Raw genomic sequence first — 17,781 nt, 5'->3', positions numbered from 1 at the left:
TCTTAGGATAAACTATCTTTCAAGCCATTATACCGCTTTGAGGAAAATGTTTTAAGTATTTTAAAACACTGCAGAGCCTATATTATTAACAGTATAAACATATGACAAAATTTAAAAAAATCACATTATTCATATGTACATATACATTAATGGCGTGATTTAAAAAAAATAAAAGTCTCCTCTAAAGTTTAAAATATTCAAAACCTCAAACTACTTGTTTCTACATTGCACTGCATGCAAAGAAGACAGTACTGAATAGGATGTAAAGTTATTATCAATGTAGGTGGTAATGTCCAAAGCATGCATGGGCAACATGTGGCCCTCTGAATGTTTTGGCCTACAACTCCCATCCCCTTAGCCAGCACAGCCAGTGGTGAGGGTAGGCTAAAACATCTGGAAGGCCACAAGTTGCTCACCCTTGCTCTAAAGTGTATGAAGCAAAGACAACACCCTGCTTCAAGGAGTGGCGTGGAGAATGGTATGATTAAAGCTGACTTGTTCAAATCCCACCCTCATTCCTTTCCCCTCCCGCAAAACTGAAGTTCCACACACTACTACTATGGAAACAAAAAACTACAACCCTAGTCAATCTTAATCCAACCTGCCTGCCTGGCCAAGGACTATTCAGCCTAACAACTTTCCACTGCTTTGTTACCATTGCATTTCTACTTCTAAGTAACATGCAGCGAAGACTAATTTCAAAGCAGCTATTAGGCTGACACATGTGAAATATAGTTGTGCATACATTCCCCTAACTTTTTTTAAAGTCACAAGTGTCTGAAGGAGGCTGAAAACTATGTGGAGGATCAGCTGGAGCGGGGGGGGGGGGGGAGAGAGAAGAGGCTGCTTAACGACTGGCTATTTTTCCACTCAAAATTGTCCCCAAGCTGCTGTTCTCTCCAAGGATTTTAAAGCAGCTGGGCGGATTCATATCTAGTACTAGCACCCTGATTTCAAGTTCTAACAGTACACACTACACAGGATACAAAGAGCTATGTTAGGGATGGCCAAAAACAAGGGCATGCCCAGCAGGATTTCTAATCTCCCCCTCCCCCAAACCCCTATGTCACATCAGAGAGACTACTTTGTAAAATCCCCTAGTTTCAAAAGAAGCATGTCAAGTGGCAGGGGGTGCCTTCTAGAAAACACAAATTACCCCACCCCCCACCCTTAGGCACATGAACGAATTATGCAGTTCTTTAGATCTTCAGTAACATAGTCAGGTGACAAAACAGCAATCATTTATCAGTAGATGCAAAGGCCCTATTATACTTTCACTATGAGCAATTTCAATTCTATTGAAATCTGCTAGCAAACATTTTTGATTAAGAAGGATTCAATGCATTTCAAGAGAGCATGTCTAGTTCTCTACTACTGCTAGTAGACTAGACTCCTGTTGGGATTGGGAAAGATTAGCTGTTAAGACTGGACTGTTTCTTCATTATACAGTATGATTAAGATCCTGGATAGGTTTAATTGTGTTTGAACTAACTTTTGATTCAAATTACCGCTTTGCGTTTCTATAACATTTCTGTAAACCTCCTGTTGTGCAATTCTTTTGTTACTTTTGCATGATTAGATATAACAGCATAATTTTACTGTATGCAATTTCTGATGTTACCTTCTAGTATATCTCTAACATAATGAGGATCTTTTAAATCATAATTATTATTATTAAAGATACATGTCAAAAAGTACAGTTAACATAAGGAAAAAACAATGGACTAAATAAACCAAAAACAACTCAGGTGGGTAACCCAGGGTAGGTATACAGCTGCAAGAAAACAAGAGGTAGATGCCAGCGAAGAAACTTCTCCAGCTGGAAACAAAAGCATTACTGTCTCTCAATCAGCATCTCAGTAATCCAGTATACCTACTGCATAGGCAAGGCCTAACCGTAAATGAATTCCACCCAAACTCATTCCACTTCCACTTTATTCAGGGCAGTATTCTATATTAAATACCCAAGACCTGTGATGGTTTTTCTTTTTCATATACTTCAATGAAACTCAAACATAAATTGCCTTTGTCATAAAAGAACTGTTCAAAAAGTGTTCATTATGAAGCATCAAGCTATCCACTATATATCTAATGTCTGATCACAGCAAAATAAAGGCAGATATAGGTGTTAAGTTGATATGCTCATTGAACTTTATAGTGAAATAGTCATTACAACCTATAATATGCAAATCTTGACACTGAAGCAATTAATGAGAATATACATATGCATTGTTTTCTCACCATCGGTGTTACTGATTAGTCCTTCTCCTCATTGGTAAAAATTAGTGATGCACTTGTGCAGTTGCTACCACTGCAATGGTTGCAAACCATAGTACAAACAAAACCATAAAATTCATATATACATCATCTACTGCAAGCATACATCATCTACTGTTATTGGGCAGGTGTGAACTGTCTTTGGTAATTTCTATGGAGCTGGTTCTTTTTTTGTGTGGCTATTGGATGAAGATATCCATGTAAACGTTGCCTTCCCCATTGTTCTGGAAACACGTTGTAAATTCCAAGTGTTTTCCATACTAAACACTGGAAATTTATTAATTAAATTTCTTAATCGCCCACCTGGCCGGTCACCTGGCCACTCTGGGCAATGTACAGCAATATAACAGTTTTAAAACAATAAAATTCTACATTAAAACATCATATTTCTAAAAATATCCTAAGCCACCCCAAATGCCTGCCTGAACAACCACATTTTTAATGCATGGCGGAAGCTCATTAAAGAGGGGGCATGGCAGAGTTCCCTAGGGAGGGAGTTCCACAGAGTGGGGGCCACCACAGAGAAGGCCCTCTCCCTCATCCTCACCAGCCTAGCTGTCCTGGCTGATGGGACAGAGAGAAGGCCATCCGAGGCTGATCTTGTTGAGTGGCCTGTCTGGTGTTGCTGGAGGCGCTCCTTAAGATAGGCTGGGCCGAAACCATATAGGGTTTTAAAGGTCAAAACCAACACCTTGAATTTGGCCTGGAAAACAACTGGTAACCAGTGCAACTCCTTCAGCACCGGAGTAATGCGATCATGCTAGTGGCTGCCTTTAATCAGGCGAGCCACTGTGTTTTGTACCAGCTGCAGCTTCCGAACCATCTTCAAGGGTAACCCCACATAGAGCACATTACAGTAGTCTAGACGAGAGCAGACCAGGGCATGTACTACTGATGGGAGCAGATGGTCGGGAAGGAAGGGGTGCAGCCGCCGTATCAAATGGAGTTGGTACAGCACTGTCCGGCTCACAGCTGACACCTGGGCCTCCATGGACAGCTGGGAGTCTAAAATGACCCCCCAGACTGCAGACCTGGTCTTTCAAGGGTAGCCGTACCCCATTCAACACCAGGTCAACATTCCCCAACCTCCTCTTGTCTCCCACCAAAAGAACCTCAGTCTTGTCAGGGTTCAGCTTCAGCTTATTCCTCCCCATCCAGCCACTCACTGTCTCCAGACATTTGGACAGGGATTCTACGGCCAACCTTGGTGAAGATTTGAATGAGAGGTAGAGCTGCGTGTCATCCGCATACTGATCCACATCCCAAACCTCCTGATGCTAGCCCCCAGCAGCTTCACATAGGTGTTAAATAGCATCGGGGAGAGGATGGAACCCTGTGGCACCCCACAAGTGAGTGGCCACGGGTCCGAAACCTCCTCTCCCAGTGCTACCCTCTGGTACCTGCTGGAGAGGAAGGACTGGAACCACCGTAATACGGTGTCTCCAATGCCCAACCCCTCCAGGCGATCCAGGAGGATACTGTGGTCTACGGTATCAAAAGCTGCTGAGAGGTCGAGGAGAACAAGGAAGGAGCATTCGCCCCTATCCAAAGCCCTCATATCATCCACCAAGGCCACCAAGGCGACCAAGGCCGTTTCTGTCCCATGCCCAGGCCTGAAGCCCAATTGGAATGGATCTAGATAATCGGCTTCTTCCAAGTGTGCCTTCAACTGCATCACCACCACCCGCTCAATCACCTTGCCCCAAAATGGCAGATTCGAAGCTGGGAAGAAGTTGTTCAGAACTTGGGGATCCAAGGAGAGCTTTTTTTTTAAAGCGGTCTTATCACTGCCTCCTTGAGAGCTGATGGCATCACTCCCTCCTCAAGGGAGGCATTCACCACCACCCTGATCCCCTCACCCAGCCTCTCTCTGCAGCTCATAATGAGCCAAGATGGGCAAAGATCAAGTAAGCAGGTGGTCGGCCTTACAGATGAAAGCACCTTGTCCACTCCATCAGAAGGAAGAAGCTGGAACCAATCCCACAAAACCGGTTTGCCACAGACCTTCTCTTGCTCGCTAACTGTATCCACGGCGCACAGAATAACACTCCTAATCCGATCAATTTTATCTGCAAAGTGCTTTGCCAAGGCCTCACAGGAGGCCTTAGAATGCTCCAGTGGTTATGGAGCAACTGGACTGACCAGGCTCCGGACCACTTGGAACAGCCTCCTGGGACAGCACGCTACGGATGCGATAGAGGCAGCATAATATTTCTTTTTTGCTGCCTTCACCGCCACGTGATAGGCTGAAGATACAGCTCTAGTCCATGTCTGATTGTCTTTGGAGCAAGACTTCCGCCACCGGCGCTCTAGCAGTCTCACCTCTTGTTTCAGAGCTCGTAATGGTGGATTGAACCATGGTGCAGTCCGAGCCCTGTTCAGGGGGAGAGGGCGTTTCAGAGCCACCCAATCTAATGCCCTAGTGATTGCGGCATTCCACCCACCCACCACGGTCTCAACTGAGTGGCTGTTGGTGTGCTCCAGAGAATCCCCAAACGTGTTCAGGAATCCATTCAGATCCATAAGACGCCTGAGGAGGACCTGGGGAGGGGTTGTGGAACTGAGAAGTCCAACATCACCAGATAGTGATCTGACCATGACAAGGTGGATATACCCCTGACTTCCAGATCACTCCCTGCTTCTCCAGAAACAAACACAAGGTGTAGCGCATGACCAGCTACATGGGTGGGCCCAGTTGGAATAGGGTGCAGCTCCCAGGAAGCCATGGTCTTCATGAAGTTCCAAGGTGCCCCCATGAGGACAGCCTCTGAATGTACACTGAAGTCCCCCAACACCAATAAGTTAGGGGACTGTACACGCACATCAGAGACCACCTCAAGCACCTCGGCCAGGGACTCAGTTGTGCAGCAGGGTGGGCGGTACACGAGCAGAATCCCCAAACTGCCCTTCAGGCCCAACCTCCAGTAGATACACTCAGCAACCTTGGTCTCCCAGAGAGCGGGTCTGGTGAAGACCAAGGACTCCCGGTAGATAACAGCCACTCCCCCACCCGATCCCCAGCCCTCAGCTGGTGTAAATACGAAAATCCGACTGGACACATCGCCGCAAGAGTTGGAGCAGCGGCCTCAGCCAGCCAGGTCTCCATAACACATGCCAGGTCTGCACCCTCATCCTGGATCATGTCATGGATGACAGATGTTTTCTGGGTAACAGACCCGGCATCGCAGAGCAGCAAATGAAGGCCAGAAGATGCAGTCACGCCTCCCCCAGCCATCCTTTGGCTCTGGACAGGCCCGGAACAGGGACAGATGATGATGATTATATTTATTTATATCCCGCCTTTTCCCCAATACTGGGACTCAAGGTGACCTTACAACGTTAAAACTGCTACAATTAAAACCTATAAATAGAAATATAAATACAACTGTACAAAAGTTTAAAAATATAATTAAATCATCAATATTAAAGCTGTAAAAATGTTAAAACATTAAAGGACAACCAGAACAACAAAAATGGTATCCATATGTCACATTTTCCCAGGTCCAGACATTACACATCTATCCCTTGTTCTCCTTACCTGGCATGGCCTGCCCCTAGCGCTCTGCCAGTGCCTGCCGCCCAACCTCTGTACATTCTAGCCCCCAATGCTCCCCCCCCTGCCTCCATCAAGTAGACACATGCCCCTAGCTCCTGCCTATCAGGCAGGCTACCCACCCCTAAAAACACAACAGAATCCCAACCCCCCCACCTCCCACCAACAATTAAACAAAAATCAGAACAATACATCCCCCTTACAAATACTGCCAGGCAGGAGTCCCCGCGCGCGCACACGCGCGCCCCCCTCCCTCCCTCCCTCCCTTCCTGGTGGTGGCTTCTCCTGCAGATACTGGCTCTCCCAGGCCACCTCAGCCAGCCAGCTTATATAGCCCTTCCAGGAAGGGACAGGTGGAAGTAGTCAGGACAGCTGGCTCAGTACCTGGGGGCCTGGTCCTGCAGGGACTGGTGGTCTGCCCAGCAGAAGTCCACAGGGAGAGCAGTGGTGGTTGTGACGCGGCACCAGCAGACAGCAGGCACGCCCTCTCCCCTGGGTGGAAAGCAGCACCGTGTACAAGTGGTACATGACAGCATCAACACTTAGAGGGAGACATGCAATGTTAAGCTTTCTGTAGAGGGGTTCTTAATATACTTTGCTGCATGTTGAGCAGTTCATAATCCATAGAGCTTGTTGGCTTCCCATCATCCCCACCCATCTGCCAACTCTTCTTGGCTTTTTGGTGATCTCATGAGCATTTGCTCTATGAACATATCTGACCACATTTTGTTCTGACACCTTACTTTCCTGGAATGCTTTGTCTACTTCTGGATACTCGTCTTTAAGTTCTATCATTTGCTGAATGTAGTCTGGCACGTTTGGCATAATGACTGCGTCCAGCACTTGAAAAATTAACGCATTAGTTCAAGACTCTGCAAAATGTAATTCCCAGTTTCCAGGCATTTGGACCCATATAAATGCCTTTGTTATATCAACCATGTGAGAGTACACAACCCAAATCTACTTTTTCTCAGTTTCTTTAGTTTCTTCAAGCCTGTTGGATAAGATTTGTACAAGTATTGAAGAATTTATCTACTCCACTGGTATTTCTTTTGTAATAGATTTCTCAAAAAGTAAGAAAAATTTCTTGATTACTACCTTGTAATCCATTGCTTTGATGGATTCAGGGGACAGTTCTTTGTTTGCTTTAGTGGTTTTCGCTGTGGTGTGTTTATCAATGTCTGAGGGTGAAGACAATGTGTGCTTTCTAGTAGTTCTCACCTCTGGAATATTGTAGTGTACTGTGGTGTACTTTTACTATTAATAAAGCATTTACTGTGGTTGATACTGGTAAGTGGCCATGGGCAGCATGTGAGTATGCTTTGCCTGCCATTATATGACCCACAGCACCACACACACACACCAGCTCCAGGACTTCCTCAATACCAGATCCACTCATCAGATTCCCAATGGCTCCCAAACATGACATCAAAAGTCGGAATCCTCCAAGTTGTATAATCTTATTAAACTCTGTAAGACAGGTACTATTTGAATTGCTTTTATCCACAGACTCTGACTGAAAGTAATAACAGGCACATCCATACCCAATCTCTGTGATTCTGCACATATGTTACTGTGGTGTACATGCAACTGAGACTAATTGGATTTAAGCTGATCAGTTGAACCTGAGTGGCTACATACACAGTCTGCATGTACCCTGGCCATTCAGGCCCTAGTTGGTTTTGCAGTATATTTGTAACCTAGAGTAGCAGGGCTGGCCCTCCCATGAGGGTGTGTGTGTGTGAATCAGGCGGCAGAGTGGAAGGAGCAGCGAGTTGCATGCTCCCTCCTCCCCACCACTGTCTCACTCCAGAGAACCCCACTAGCTGCTTTTCCACTGTGCTGTTTGATTTATGGACCTTCAGTTCACCTTGAGGAACTTCCACAAGTCTTTCACGCAAATCATCATGGCTTTCCTTGCTGGCTTCAATTATGCCTCTCATGCCTTTTCCCCTGAAGAACCACACAACTTTCATCACTTCCAACAACAGTCACAAATAATAGAGTGTTCAGCATCCTTTGTTGTGAAATTTATTGAAATATTAAATTAGAAATGACAGCTGCATTAATGGCATTACTTCATTATCAACATTTTGTGTCTTAAAACATATGTCACACATAGTAAGAAAAGGTAGAACTGATATAAATAAATGTAAAAAAAAATCTGGAAAACAGCCTTTCCCCAGGAAGGAAGGTTTAGATTTTTATTTTTGGCCTTTGCACAGATAGACATTCTCAAAAAAAGAAAGGATGTTTTGGGTGGGATTCGTTGTTTTGGGTGGGATTCGTTTACAATCACCTTCTACATCTACTGGATACAGCCTCAACTCTTGAACTTAGTTACACAAACGTGACCCACCAATAAAGGTGTGCGCACTTATATTGCCTTTGTATATTTTCGTTTTTCTCAGACGTGGCAAAAAAGAATCATTATCATAAGGACTGTTGACTCTCCAGAGTTCTGGCTTCCTTAACTTGATGTGTTAGTTCCCTGGGCTTTGATATGGGGTTACTTCAGTAAGTATTGGTAAACACTCCAGCTCCTCTTTTTTGTTTTTGTAATGTACTGAATGGTACAAAGGTCTTTTGAACAAATCAAGTATTTGATGTATTTACTCAATTCCTCCTCCAAACCTCAAAATACTGAGGAGTATTCTGGTGTTGCAATTCAGGGTGATATTTTACTAGAAAAGCTAAAGGTGTGAACCCAGGAAAGAGCTTTTGTTGCCACCCATCTCAAAATCAAAGAGTAGAAGATATAACTGGATAATCCAGGCATATAAGAGGTCTTTTCTTCTTCTTTAACACCACCACATCCAAAGAGAGAGAAGTGGAGATTATTAAACTAACTTCCAATGTGGCTACAATTACTAGGGATGCAAGGTGAGAATGGTGTGAACTTGCACAGCCATATAATATCCAGTCAAAAAGGGAATAGCAAGGCCCCCTATGGCTATAGATATTTTGAGTGTACTCCTGCATAGCCTGGGTTTCCAGCCCACACAACATAGATAACCAAGCGCTGCCACCTTGGGAAGTTTTGTTCTGACAAATAAGTTGTAAGGGCTTGGAATAAGAACAGAAGCTTTGGGAATACAACCATTCTAACTACTGCAGGAGATTTTTTTTCAGACCAGTTCTTCAAATCCCTTCTAGGGAATAACAGTCATAGTTCAACTGGTTAAGCTCTTGCAAGGTAGGAGAAACACACACCCTCCCCGATGTCACAAGGATTTATCAGACCATTGAAAAGGGTATAGTACATGGATATGCTTCTGTAGTGTTTTGAAATGATCACATTAATTATTGCCAATTTATTACAATTTAGTTTATAGCTGGAGATACTACCAAATTTGTCAAATTCAATTATCAAGATAGGGAGGTCTGCGCTTGAGTCAGTAAGTTATACGACTATGTTGTCTGCATACAGATTGAACTTATGTTCAAAGTTCTCTATGTTAAATTGAGAGTTGTTCCACAAAGCAATAGGAAGGGTTCAAGTGCAAGGGCTGAATCAGCAGGAAAGAGAGAGGGCACCCCTGTGTGGTACAACTGATCATGGAGACTGTTGGACTATTGGCTGCCACCATAGCTCTGGGTGTAGCATACTCTGCACCAACTGCTCTATGGAAGCCTGGGCCATTCACATCAGAACATACCTCAGGTACCATCATTCCATGGAGGCGAAGGCCTTCCAAGGTCCACCAAAACCACTGCCAGTGGAGGCCTCTGCCTTATGAATTCATTTATTTGACCTGCATATATTGCCCGTTAAATTCCATCCTGGCATAAATCTTCATTTAATGTTATTATCAGTAATTTGAATGTTATTACAAATCATTACATGACTGCTACTCTATTTCTTTGCTAGGGTGTTGCAGTAAAAACTTTGGAGTCTTGATTAATCAGCAAGATTGGGAATGTAAATTTCTACCATCTTGTGGAAGAATCAATATTCTGGTCTCTGACCATGAGTCAGGTGCTTTCCCTGTTTCATGATCTTATTAAATAAAAGTGCCAGTTTTGGGCTTTGGGAAGATATAAATGTTTTGTAACATTAAACAATAAAATCATCTATGCCACGTGTTTTGTCCGATTTAAGGCCATTAATGACCTGTTCAATCTCAACCTCAGTGAGAGATCTGCCATTCTCATCCTTAACAACATCGGAAACCTGGCACTGGAACAACTGCCAAGATTATAGCAACTCCCCTACTTTTAGAGGTTCTCTGTGCCACAAAACATTCCCCTAACAATGGGCATTTCAGTAACTTGCACCCTATTTTGGGTTTGTGAACTTCATGTATCATTAGGATTTCAGGGTGATCCTTAGTGTCTGTGCCACACTTTTTCTCTTAACTTTCACATAACATGTTATTACATTAGGCAAGGTAGTAAGAAGAACCAATATCAATTCGGCCATGGATGGACAACTTGTCACCCTCCAGATGTTTTCACCAACAACTCCCATCATCCTTCACCATTGGCCATGCTGTCTAGGCCTGGTGGGAGTTGTAGGGCAAAACATCCAGAAGGCCACAAGTTGTTTACCCCTGAAAAGCAGGTCTGGAAGACTAGTTTCTCCTCTGACCCAAAATGCATCCCCAATACTGCACAAAATGACATCGCATTACCACTTTAATAATGAACCAACCAAAACATACAAACAAACAAGAACAATAACTGTGTGGTAGGGCTGAAATTTCAGCCTTGTCAACCCCCCTTCTGCATCTCTTGACTGTTCCCCCAACCAACCTCCCCTCGAAATACACACAGAGCGACACAACCACGTGTCCTGCATTAAGTAGTCCTGCATATTTTTCAGCCTCACCACAAATTTGGATTAGAACACCCACCAACTATTGCAAAGGTGGTGGTAAGAAAATCCACCTTGTTAAGTCTCTTTTGAATACCTTACTGTAAGTACAACATGGATTAGTTAAGAGGTAACTAATCCATCTGAAAGTATCTTGATTATGTACCCTGAACTTCTCATACACTCCCTTTTCACATTTGCACTTTTCACATTTGCACTTTGTACATCAAAGTCTGCAATCCAACGGGCACTTACCTGGATGTAAGGCCCAGCAAACACAGTGGGTCTTACTTCTGAGAAAATATGCACAAGGTTGGGCTGCACAACTTTTAAAGCAGACACCTAAAATATAATGCGGCAATGCAATGAACACATGTTTACAAACATGCAGATCATACAGATCAGGGAGTTAAGATTGAACAACCTTGCTGGACCAGATCCAAAGTATCTAATAGTAGCCTGCCAATGCTTCTAGGAAGCAAGGCATGAGAACAACAGCTCCTCCACTTATTCGAAGCTATATAGCCTTTTCTTATGGAGGTTCCAGATGAGCGTACAGTCCTTGAGGGTACACTTATTGACACATCAGGGTTTGCAATTGCATAATGTATGCCATTTTAGTTAAAGTGCTACAGGCTGCAAGCCTATCCACACTTACCTGGGAATAAGCCCCACTGGATACTCAATTCTAAGTAAACATGCACAGCATCGTACTCTTATACCCCACTTTCCCATTATATATAAACTCTTAAGGCAGCTTACAAGACAAATGGGATGTGGGGGTGGTGGAATAAAAGCATACTAAAAACTCATAAAACAAAAACATTACACTAACCATATAAATAAAGAATAAAAACAGCAACACGAAGTGGAATCCAGAAAAGCATATAAAGACCTTAAAAAGCCGTTGTTGCTGCTGTTCATTAATAACGATGAGGCCAGGCGAATCTCCCAAGGGTAGAAGTTCTGAAGCCAGGTGCCACCACAGAAAAGTCTCTCAGCGGATGAGCTTAACAAGGTCGAAACGGCCCTCAGTCGTCTCCTCCTCCTGGTACCCAAACCATCCCTCTCCTGCCAGTATCAGCATCCCAACATCAGCGCCCCGTTCTCTTCCCAGCATAGCTCGCCTCCTCCTCCTCCTCACAGCCAGGGCAAAACTCCCCCACGCCTTCCCCTGCCCCTAAGCCGCCCCAATCCCCGCCGACGACCCCTCTCCTCGCCAGTTGCCCCATAGAGCAAAACGGCCCGTCTCTCTCCGCTCTCCCCGGCTTAGCTCCAGGCGGCGTCCCTCAGCCTCACCGTCCAGGTCCGTCACTCGGCTCTCCAGTGGCGGCGGCGGCGGGGACAGCAGCACAAGAACCCCGCCCAGAAAAAAAAAAGGTGGGGAAGGGGAGAGGAAGCTTAGAGTTGGTGAGGTAGCCGTGACCGTTAAAAGCTCAGTCGCCCACCAGCCCCCCGCTGGGAGAGCCCTCGCTCAGCCCGACGCCGCGTCTCCGGTTTCGCCACTCGCCAGCCATCCGGCCCCCCCCCGCCTCTCTTTCTGCCCCGCAACCCCTGCGTAACCTAGGCAACCATCCGCCGCTCCCCCACCCATCCCGGCCGGGAAGCTCGAGCCAATCACTGGCCGCCGCAGCACGTGATCCTCCCAGGTGGCGGCCGCGCTCAAAAGTCGAGGAGGCGACGGCCCAGCGGGGGAAAGTCGTCGAGGTTGTTTGCCCTGTAAGTACCTCAGCGGGAGGCAGCGTTAGGAACATAGGAAGAGCTGTGCTGGATGACTGAGGCCAGGGATCAGTCTAGTTTAGCGTTCTGCTCGCACGGTGGCCAAGCAGCTGCCTATGGGGAGCCCACAAGCAAGACATGAGTGCAACAGCACCCTCCTGCCCATGTTCTCCAGGATGGGCAGTGTACATAAGCTCACTGGCTCTGATACTGGAGGGAGCATGTAGCCATCAGGACTAGTAGCTGCTGATAGCCTTCTCCTCCTCCATAAGTTTGTCCAGTTTCATGGGATGACCCCAGGTTCCAGTATTATGAGAGAGGGAGAAAAATGTCTCCCTATCCACTTTCTCTGCGCTGTGCATAATTTTGTGCGCCTTTATCAGATCTCTCCCTACTTGGCTTTTTTCTAAGCTAAACAGTCCCAGACTTTATTTATTTATTTAAAGCAAAAGCTGGGTTGCAGTTAAACCTCCAAAAAACCAAGGTTATGGCAACCAGCTTGATTGAGAAATGGCAAATAGAGGGAGAAAATGTGGAGGCAGTGGCAGACTTTGTCTTTCTAGGCGCAAAGATTACTACAGACTCTGACCGCAGCCATGAAATCAGAAGATGTTTACTTCTTGGGAGGAGAGCAATGACAAATCTTGATAAAATAGTGAAGAGCAGAGACATCACACTGACAACAAAGATCCGCATAGTTAAAGCAATGGTATTCCCTGTAGTAACCTATGGCTGCGAGAGCTGGACCATAAGGAAGGCTGAGCGAAGGAAGATAGATGCTTTTGAACTGTGGTGTTGGAGGAAAATTCTGAGAGTGCCTTGGACTGCAAGAAGATCAAACCAGTCCATAATCCAGGAAATAAAGCCAGACTGCTCACTTGAAGGAATGATATTAAAGGCAAATCTGAAGTACTTTTTGGCCACATAATGGGAAGACAGGACACCCTGGAGAAGATATTGATGCTAGGGAAAGTGGAAGGCGAAAGGAAGAGGGGCTGACCAAGGGCAAGATGGATGGATGATATTCTGGAGGTGACGGACTCGACCTTGGGGAGCTGGGGGTGGCGATGGCTGACAGGAAGCTCCGGCATGGGCTGGTCCGTGAAGTCACGAAGAGTCGGAAGCGACTGAATGAATAAACAACAAACAAATCCCGCCCTATATCATTAAGATCTCGGGGTGGGGTACAGATAAAATCAATTTAAACAGCATAAAAAATAATTTAGGGTGCAATCCTGTAGCTGCTAGTCAGTGGCTAGACAGCCATAGGAGAACTGAACTCCACCCCCTTCTGCACTGCCTTGTAGGCAGTGTGGATCAGTCCTGTGTTCTGCGCTTGTAAGAGCAGAGCAGCGGAAATGGGGCATTCCTGGGCGTGGGGCAGGGTAAGGAGGTCAGAAATGCCAGTATGACACTTCCAATGTGTGGTCCAGCCTCCCCACCCTATGCTCCGAGGTCCTGTGGCTACACAGCTGAAACTGTCTGCCTAGCCGCGAAAGCTGGGCAGCGGGAGCGTGGAGGAGCTGTACTCCTCACTGCTCCTCCCTCTCTGCAGTGGATAGGTGGTCACCCCTGGTTTGCGATCCCCATAGGATTGCTCTCTCCAACAGCTGTTGTTGTTGTTGTTCCCTTGAGATCTCCAATTTTCTTGAAGAGATCTCTAGTCTTTCCCATTCTGTTGTTTTCCTCGATTTCCTTGCATTGTTCATTTAAGAAGGCCTTCTTGTCTCTCCTTGCTATTCTCTAGAACTCTGCATTCAGTTGGATATAACTTCCCCTTTCTCCCTTGCTTTTTGCTTCCCTTCTTTCCTCACCTACTTGTAAAGCCTCATCAGACAGCCACTTGGCTTTCTTGCATTTCTTTTTCTTTGGGATGGATTTCGTTGCTGCCTCCTGAACAACGTTACGGACCTCCGTCCATAGTTCCTCAGGCACTCTGTCTATCAGGTCTAATCCCTGAAATCTATTCCTCACCTCCACTGTATATTCATAAGGGATATGATTTAGGTCATACCTGACTGGTTTAGTGGTTTTCCCTATGTTCTTCAATTTCAGCCAAAATTTTGCAAGAAGCAGCTCATGATCTGAGCCGCAGTCAGCTCCAGGTCTTGTTTTGACTGACTGTATGGAGCTTCTCCATCTTTGGCTGCAAAGGACATAATCAATCTGATTTCGATATTGACCATCTGGTGACGTCCATGTGTAGAGTCGCCTCTTGTGCTGTTGGAAAAGAGTGTTTGCTATGATCAGCGTGTTCTCTTGGCAAAACTCTATTAGCTTTTGTCTTGCTTCATTTTGTACACCAAGGCCATGCCTGCCTGTTATCCCGGTGATTTCTTGACTTCCTACTTTAGCATTCCAGTCCCCTATGATGAAGAGGACATCTTTTTTTGGTGTTAGTTCTAGAAGGTGTTGGAGGTCTTCATAGAACCGATCAACCTCAGCTTCTTCGGCATCAGTGGTTGGGGCATAGACTTGAATTACTGTGATGTTGAATGGTTTGCCTTGGATTCGTACTGAGATCATTCTATCATTTTTGAGATTGTACCCCAGTACTGCTTTTCCCACCCTTTTGTTGACTATGAGTGCTACTCCATTTCTTCTAAGGGATTCTTGGCCACAATAGTAGATATGATGGTCACCTGAATTAAATTCGCCCATTCCTGTCCATTTTAGTTCGCTGATTCCCAAGATGTCGATGTTCAATCTTGGCCATCTCATGTTTGACCACCTCCAGCTTACCTTGATTCATTGATCTGACATTCCAGGTTCCTAAACAATATTGTTCTTTACAGCATCGGATTTTCTTTTCACCACCAGACACATCCACAGCTGAGTGTCCTTTCGGGTTTGGCCCAGCCGCTTCACTCTTTCTGGCGCTACTTGGAAATACCCTCTGCTCTTCCCCAGTAGTATATTGGACACCTTCCGACCTGAGGGGCTCATCTTCCGGCATCATCTCTTTTAAAACATATTAAACTATTAAGCAAGCTAATACCAATTTAAAAATCTAAAACAATAAAATAGTTAAAACAGACATTGTAATGTTTCCTCAGGGGAGATTCTTAAGCCTTCGTCATGTTAGTTACCATTTTCTGCACTTTTTCCAACTCTAAAATATCCTTTCTTAAGTGCGGTGACCAGAACTCTAGACAATATTGCAAGGGTGGTTGCACCACAGATTTATTTAAGTTGGGTATGAGGATGCTGTTTCTATTGATCGCCCTTGAGAGATTTCAATTTTTTTTTTTACAGGTTTGGGAGATAGCTGATAAGAGTTCCTCTGAAATGGGGAGAAGTAATGAGGGAAGTCTTTCTTATGAAGTGGGCTGCTTTAACTATAAATAGTTTATGTATTAGCTAACTACCAGTCCCTCCCTCCTCCCTTGCTCTGAGGCAGTTTCCAAATAAAAACCAATGTAAAGTATAATTAATGCAGCAAGCCTATGCAAATTTACCTGGGATAAGGCCCACTGCACACAGTAAGAGTGAGGCTTACCTCTGAGTAAGTTTTGCATACAATTGTGCTGTAATATATTAAATAAAAACACTTTTGGTATCACCACTAAGACTGCTATGCTTTTAACAAGAGTGTTTCTTGCTGTACTTGCTTGTGTTAATGAATAAGCCACAGTGCACTTTAGTGCTGTTAAGTTAACACTAATGCACTTTGGAGTCATGAAGTTTGCTGGGATATGTGATAATAAGCCTACTGTGAGATGTTAAAGGTCAGAGAACGGCCTGAATGGTGCTGTTCGCTCACTGTAGTGCAGACAATTGAGAGGAAATATGAAGAGCCAAAGCCAGGTTATCTGGAGTGATGAATAGCATTCTGTAGCTCTGCAGTGTTGTTGTTCAGTCGTTAAGTCATGTCCGACTCTTCGTGACCCCATGGACCATAGCACACCAGGCCTTCCTGTCCTCCGCTCTCTCCCGAAGCATGCTCAAGTTCATATTCATTGCATCGGTGATGCTGTCTAGCCATCTCATCCTCTGCCATCCCCTTCTCCTTTTGCCTTCAGTCTTTCCAGCATCAGGGTCTTTTCCATTGAGTTTTCTCTTCGCATTAGGTGGCCAAAATATTTGAGCTTCAGTTTCAGTATCTGTCCTTCCAATGAGCAGTCAGGGTTGATTTCCTTTAGGATTGACTGATTTGACCGCCTTGCAGTCCAGGGGACTCGTAAGAGTCTTCTCCAGCACCACAGTTCAAAAGCATCAATTCTTCGGTGCTCAGCCTTCCTTATAGTCCAGCTCTCACAGCCATACATTACTACTGGGAAAACCATAGCTTTGATTATACGGACCTTTGTCGGCAAGGTGATGTCTCTGCTTCTTACTATGCTGTCTAGGTTTGCCATAGCTTTCCTCTCAAGGAGCAAGCGTCTTTTAATTTCATGGCTACAGTCACCATCTGCGGTGATCTTGGAGCCCAAGAAAATAAAATCTGTCACTGCTTCCATTTCTTCCCCTTCTATATGCCAGGAAGTGATGGGGCCAGATGCCATGATCTTAGTTTTTTTAATGTTCAGTTTCAAACCAGCTTTTGCACTCTCCACTTTCACCCTCAACAAGAGGCTCTTTAGATCCTCTTTGCTTTCTGCCATTAGGGTGGTATCGTCTGCATATCGGAGGTTGTTGATAATTCTCCTGGCAATCTTTATTCCGACCTGTGATTCATCCAACCCGGTGTTTCTGATGATGTACTCTGCATATAAGTTAAATAAGCAGGGCGACAGTATGCAGCCTTGTCGTACTCCTTTCCCAGTTTGGAACCAATTGGTTGTTCCATGTCTGGTTCTTACTGTTGCTTCTTGACCCTCGTGCAGGTTTCTCAGGAGACAGGTAAGGTGGTCTGGTACTCCCATCTCTTTAAGAATTTGCCACAGTTTGTTGTGATCCACACAATCAAAGGCTTTAGCATAGTCAATGAAGCAGAAATAGATGTTTTTCTGGAATTCTCTTGCTTTCTCCATGATCCAGCAAATGTTGGTGATTTCATCTCTAGTTCCTCTGCCTCTTCGAAACCCAGCTTGTACTTCCGGTAATTCTCGGTTCACATGCTGCTGAAGCCTAGCTTGTAGGATTTTGAGCATAACCTTGCTAGCATGTGAAATGAGTGTAATTGTGCGGTAGTTTGAACACTCTTTGGCATTGCCCTTCTTTGGAATTGGAATGTAAACTGACCTTTTCCTGTTTTGTGGCCACTGTTGAGTGTTCCAAATGTGTTGGCATATTGAGTGCAGCACTTTAACAGCATCATCTTTTAGGATTTTAAATAGCTCAGCTGGAATACTGTCATCTCTGCTAGCTTTGTTGTTAGGAATGCTTCCTAAGGCCCACTTGACTTCACTCTCTAGGATGTCCGGCTCAAGTTCAGTGACCACGCTATCATGGCTATCAGGGACATTCACATCTT

General features: G+C 45.0%; 1 protein-coding gene across 3 annotated transcripts in view; it reads right to left on the bottom strand.

Moving 5' to 3' along the window:
* Positions 1 to 17,781, bottom strand: part of TNFRSF19 (TNF receptor superfamily member 19) — an 81,873-nt gene that overhangs the window by 52,502 nt on the left and 11,590 nt on the right. The window contains exons 1-2 of one of the 3 annotated variants that reach the window (XM_084842883.1): positions 11,946 to 12,206; positions 11,542 to 11,655 (exon numbers count right to left, since the gene is read on the bottom strand). The exons of 1 other annotated variant lie outside the window; for it this stretch is intronic. The gene's annotated coding sequence lies outside the window, so the exon portion shown is untranslated. Of the gene's footprint in view, positions 1 to 11,541; positions 12,207 to 17,781 lie in introns of those variants that run through there. One more of the 3 variants, XM_084842882.1, reaches the window with a different exon arrangement.

This window comes from Heloderma suspectum, chromosome 3 (genome assembly GCF_057233095.1).
Source record: "Heloderma suspectum isolate Gila_16-S chromosome 3, 16-S_ref, whole genome shotgun sequence".
Lineage (NCBI taxonomy): Eukaryota > Metazoa > Chordata > Lepidosauria > Squamata > Helodermatidae > Heloderma > Heloderma suspectum.
The sequence above is the reverse complement of the archived record's forward strand: the minus strand, read 5'-3'. Positions and strand labels throughout refer to the sequence as shown.